At 43.2% G+C, this 6067-nt stretch overlaps 1 long non-coding RNA gene across 1 annotated transcript in view; it reads left to right on the forward strand.

Annotated features, from left to right (window-relative positions):
* LOC116703581 (uncharacterized) overlaps positions 1 to 716 on the forward strand; it is an 8741-nt gene extending 8025 nt beyond the window's left edge. The window contains exon 3 of the long non-coding RNA XR_004335464.1: positions 559 to 716. This is a non-coding gene — a long non-coding RNA (uncharacterized LOC116703581). The remainder of the gene's footprint in view (positions 1 to 558) is intronic.
* Positions 717 to 6067: the final 5351 nt, after the last annotated feature.

A 6067-nucleotide genomic window follows, 5' to 3' on the forward strand; every position in this document is an offset into this window, starting at 1 on the left:
GAGTTGCCCCCGATGCTGCCCCATCAGAGTGTAGATGAGAATTGTGAAGGGTAGTGACACTAACAGTGATCATGAATGGTAGCACTAACATTGACCAATTAGTGTGAAGGTAGTCTCAAGTTTACAATTGCGTTTTATTTATTTTATGATTTTTTTTTCTTTTTCTTTTGAGGATACTTGTGTTTTATCTGTTTTACTGATTTTATGTAAAGCACTTTGAATTGCCCTGTGGCTGAAATGTGCTATACAGATAAAGCTGCCTTGCCTTGCCTTGACGTGTGTGAGTGTGTATCTGATGAGCAGGTGGCCTCAGGTGGCCCTAGTGCAGCAGCCTCGGCTACAGTGTGTGAATGGTGAATGGTTCCTTGGCTATGTTACGGAGCTTTGAGTCGTCACAAGACAAGAAAAGTGCTATTTAAGAACAGTCCATTTACAGATAAGAAATCGTATCACAGTCTATCCGCGGCGGGTGTCAAAGTCATCACAAAAGATTTTTAGTCAGGCATTGCGGACTAAAGCTTAGATCGGGCAATTACGATCGTGATTAAAACCCGACAGTTATAACTGAGGCTCTCAACAACAATTCTGAGTTGTTTGAACTGCAGAAACCTGTTTAGAATGATCTTAATGAATAACGCAACAAGGACGAAGCATGTAAACTGAGTTGTTTATTCAGAACAGAACGGATCCGAATGAAGAAACGTAAAAAAAAAAAACAGCATCCTCAATTTGAATTTGGGTCAGAGGAAAAGAGCAACTTTGTGCAGCATTTTCACTTATGAACTCGCCATGCCTCTGGCGCAGAAAGGCTTGCTGCGGAGAGTCGGTTGGGGGGGCTGGCACTGTCTCTTCAGTCTCTTAAGCCACAGGCAGAGCAGGTTTGTGGTTGTATGTTGCTCTCCAACTCACTCTGGGGATTATAGAATGGCTCCAAAAAGGTGACCAGAAAGCTATAGGTATATATATTTCTGATTATGGCCTAGCTCCTCCCCCCCCCCCCCCCCCCCCCCCCCCCCCCCCTCATTAGGCACAGTAACATCAACTCAAATGAATGCAACAACCAATCAGTCTCTACATTCTTGGTTAAAGAAAATGACTTCAAACAGTGTTCTACTGTGCCACATGCCTCCTGTCAACCAATCATGGTCTAGTCTTCTTTCAACCAGTTGCTCGGGCAGATTAGCGTGTTCAGATTCTCAGATAATACAGCTGGCCTTCTTCTGCAGAATGTTGCCTGCCAAATGGCACTGTGTATGCGGCAGGTGTATATAAGTACCTTTTTGAATACCTTTTTTTAAAATGAGCCTGCTTACCATATGCATCTGCTTGGGACGACCATGTCCAGTGGTCTCCAGTAATTGCAATAAAAGTGGCTTTCGCAGCTTTTTCAGCATCGTACAGTTCATGTATTCTTATAATAATAGTTCCCCTCGAAGGTACTGACGACGTTTCATCAACGGGGTTATTCCAGTGCCAAACGGCCCTTCTTTTGTCCACCACTCCGCCAGTGTTGTTTGATGAGCGCATCTTGTAGACCCTGTTTTTGCTCTAGCACCTTACCTAATGTAGCGCTGGAGCACAGAAAACCTTCAGACCCGACAACGCCACCTCCTGTTGAGGGGCAGGAGAAACCCGTAAACCCTTAAAAATCTTATTTAGCGTGTTGTGTGACCAACTTTGATTTTCCCCGAACAGGAACCATTGAAAGGAGGCACATATTGTGCAAAATAGGCTTGGCTTTATTACAAAGTTTAAAAATCCCAGTTAAAAGAGCAGGGGCAGATTAGTAAAATGTTAAATTAGATGGTAGAGACATTTGGTCTTACACTCCTCAGAGTAGGGGGGAGACTGTGGGAGACAGAAAGAGGAGCCAGAAGGCCCAGCACCGACAAGGACATGCACTACATACTTATTTCTACACAATTCGCTATGGCATATCATGCAAGATACACTCCAATATATCATGCAAGATTCTGTACAAAATGTCATGCAGGTCATTACAAAATATACAGTCTCGTGGCTACATATAGTTCACATCGTTGCAATGTCCCCCCCAGTCTGAGCACAAGGAGGCAGTGTGCTGACACAGACCCCGCCTTATACAGGTGGAGGCTGGGGATATACAGAGAGAAGAGAGCAACCTGTGTAAAAACTACATCAACAATATCTCTCAGCTACGAAGAGGACTCTAAACTCATTAAAGTCAGAATACTGAGTTTAAAGTCAGAACTCAATTCCATTCAATTTCAATTCAATTTCATTTATAGTATCAATTCATAACACTAGTTATGTTGAGACACTTTACAGATAGAGCAGGTCTAGACCATCCATCCATCCATCCATCTTCATCCGCTTATCCGGTATCGGGTCTCGGGGGCAGCAGCTCCAGTAGGGTACCCCAAACTTCCCTTTCCCGAGCCACATCAACCAGCTCCGACTGGGGGATCCCGAGGCGTTCCCAGGCCAGGCTGGAGATATAATCTCTCCACCTAGTCCTGGGTCTTCCCCGAGGCCTCCTCCCAGCTGGACCACACTCTATAATTTACAAGGACCCAACAGTTCTATTAGTTCCCTCCAGAGCAAGCAACAGTGTAACAGTGGTGGGGAAAAACTTCCATTGAGAAAGAAACCTGGGACAGACCCCGGCTCTTGGTAGGGGGTGTCTGACGGGGACGGTTGGGGGGGGGGGGGTTGAGGAAGAGTGGCAATAAGTGTCACAGTAAAAGATAATGGAACAGTGACTAAAAACAATATAGTAGTTTGTAGTGGTTCATGGCGTAGCAGGACATAGGAGGACGTAGCAGGACGTAGCAGGGCACCGCAGAGTCCCAGATCTGGGCTAGTAACAGGCATTTCTGGGACATGGATAGACACAACTGGAGAGATAAAGTGGAGAGGCTCAGTGTGTCAGAGGAAGTCCCCCGGCAGTCTAAAGCTATTACAGCTTAACTAATGTTGTCCATGTGTTATTGAGGCAATTTATTAATGTTAACACGTTGTTTAAACTTGCTTTTGTGTTAACCCTGTCTCATTAGTAGAATGAAGCAGATACTGAACTCCTTGTGAGCACACGCTAATACTGCTGAAGTGCCCTCGAGCCAAACAGGGAATATCCAGCTCCGGGGTTTCTGTGTGCCTAGCAAAAGGATTTGGTTCTGGCTTTGTTTCCCGTCCCACTTCCAACAAAACCACACATTATCTGACCACAGTGGTTATAACGATAATTATGAGCTATTGTACTATTTAAAGTGGTTTAGGAGAGTTGATTTACAGACTCTGTCTCTGGGTAATCCTAGGGACTACTCAAGGATTACCAGATTCCTTCTGTACACACACTGCATATTGAGACATGCACAAACATGTACACACCTGTATTCCTTTCACAATGACAAATGTGTCCATCTTAAGTCTTTTGTCCGTGCATATAAAAACATTCTGAAGAATTGCTTGTTCACTAAGAAAGGAAATATGAAAAAAATCACTGTTTCTGGGATTTGGGGGGTTATTTTGTGTCTCTGGTGCTTCCACACGCGTACACACTTGGAAAACTATCCATGGTGTTCTGAGTGAGATCTAGTTTCTGAATGTCCTCTGATCCGGTTTCTGAATGTCCTCTGTCTTCAGTCTCCAGGTGAGCTGTCCCTAGAGACGAGGTGGCTAACCGTAGCATGCTAGCTCGTTCTTAATGGAAAACAGTGTTCCAACAGCCCCTAGTTGACAAGAATCTACAAAAGAACTACTTCCTGTCCCTGTTCTACTTCCTGTCCCTGTTGTGTAGGTCTTCCACAAGTGGTCCTGGTCTAGAAGAAGTCTCCCAGCTGATCCTGCCTTGGACTGACCAAAGCTGGAGAAAGAGTTATCAGCTGATGGATCTTACAGAGCTACTGAGCATGTGCAGCTCCCAACAAAGATAGGATAGAAGGGAGATGTCTCACTCTGGAGCTAGTTTTCCATCGATAGTGATAAAAATATGTCTTTTCTAAACACTGACACTAAGCTATGGAAGCCCTAAAAAGCATGGTTTATTTTATACCCTTGTAGCAGATAATATCTAATTTCTGCATTTTTTGGGCCAACAATGAACAAAACTTTTTTTCCACGTTGCCTTTCAGGGCTTCTGTACTAAACTGTCGCAGTGTCCACGTATATGTTTGAAGATGAAATCAATTCAAATTCAATTGAGAGAAATCAAAATGTTAAGACTTAACACTCTAAACAGTATCAGCCATACAGTGTAACCCCATATGATCCCTCAAAGGCATTATGTCACCATGATGACTGTTTATGTTCCAATTCAAGCAGATTTCAAATGTGTGTGTCTTTTCCATGTAGTGGAAGAAGTATTTTGATCATCTCCTTTCATAAAAGTACCTATAAAATAATGTAAAAATTCAAGTGAAGGTCAAGTATTACTGGTTGCCGCTGGTTCTGCAAAAACGTTGGCCCCCTTGACCGACATATCAATCCTTACTGCATTAATAGGTTCTTAATAATTGATGAATTAGTGTGTATGCAGATTGCATTCTCTGTCTGGAGAAATGAAAAGGCAGAGGACACTCTTTGACGCGGGCAGCTGTCCGTCCACTCCAGCGTCGCTGCATCTGGTCCCTCTGTCAGCTGTGCGAGAGGACAATTAAGACTTGCTAAACTTTCCCAGAGACCTGTTTTCAGTCTTAGTAGACTAGTTTAAATGAGATGATAAATACTCGGGGTCAACCGGAGGATAAGGGCAAGATCTGAGAACACAGCTGCTGAAACTGCTATCATCTGGTCTTTCATCTCTCTTCTTTTGTGTGTGTGGACTGTTAAGTTCATGCAGTGGTCACGCAATTTTGATAAGTCCGTGCATTAACAGTAAATACATGAGAATTCTAAGGAATTGATGTTCAATGAGAAGGCCAAAACTGGACCTAATTCTCTATTGGTTTACCAACATGCCAATGATAGAAATAGTTTTCCATATCGATAAAAATATGTCTTTTTGTCCGTGGAAGCCCTAACAGACATGGTAAAAACCACGTTTTTTGGGGCTTTTTTGGCCAAAACCTAAGCTTATACCCTACCCTTTTTTTACCTTGCCTTTTAGAGGCTTCCGTAGTAGTGTGCAAGAATACGTTTAAAGATGATATAAATTCAAATTCAATTGCCAGTCAAAATTGTTTGACTTAACAAGTTGTAACACTAGCAGATTAAACCCTATCAATGCCGTTATTTATTGTGGTACTAGCTCCAGTTTCACTTGTGCTGACACTCTAACCAGTATCCGCTATACAGTGTAATACAATCCCTCAAAAAATACAAGTACAAGTCAAATGTCAAAACTGGTTGCCTGGTTCTGCAAAAAGTTGGCCCCCGTGACTGACATATTATTCCTTCCTGCATTATTAGGTTCTTAACAACGTCCACACAGAATTCCTGGATGGGAGAACACCGTGCTCTGGTTTATTGGCACTTCTTTAAACCAATCACAATCGTCTGGCCGTCGCCAAGCGCCACACGGAGACAAACAGTCTCAGGAAGGAGCTTGAACATCTCAGAGTGGACAGATTGTCTTATGAATCAAATTCAGAATGCCAACACAAAGAAAGCCCAAAGTAAGAGATATCTGGCCCAAATGAGTGAAATCAGGTGGAATTTCCATCGGCAACGGTGCAATCCCAGAAGTGGAACATCGTGGATATAAACTACAAAAAATCGGAGGGGTTATGAGATGAGTGAAGAAGGAACAAAGCTCTGTAACACAACTGTTGAATCGTTTTTTATGGTTGAATCTTTGTTTCTTTCTGGACAAAGCTGGACAACTGTCCTATTGACCTCCATCGTAGCTTGTTTCTCTGCTGCCGACTGCAGAGATCTGGTTTAATACTGGATCACTTTCAAAGGAAAATCTTTCCTCAATAGTTTTTATTGTATCCGATACTCAATGAGCCGTTGCAGAAACAAGCCTGAAGCAATACAGCAAAAGCTGTCAGATAAATGTAGTTAGTAACATTACAACATTCCCCTCTGAGGTGTAGTGGAGCAGCAGCAGAAGGGAGTCTAGGATCAGACCTTTAGGGGGGCTCAG

Source organism: Etheostoma spectabile, chromosome 15 (genome assembly GCF_008692095.1).
Source record: "Etheostoma spectabile isolate EspeVRDwgs_2016 chromosome 15, UIUC_Espe_1.0, whole genome shotgun sequence".
Taxonomy (NCBI): Eukaryota; Metazoa; Chordata; class Actinopteri; order Perciformes; family Percidae; genus Etheostoma; species Etheostoma spectabile.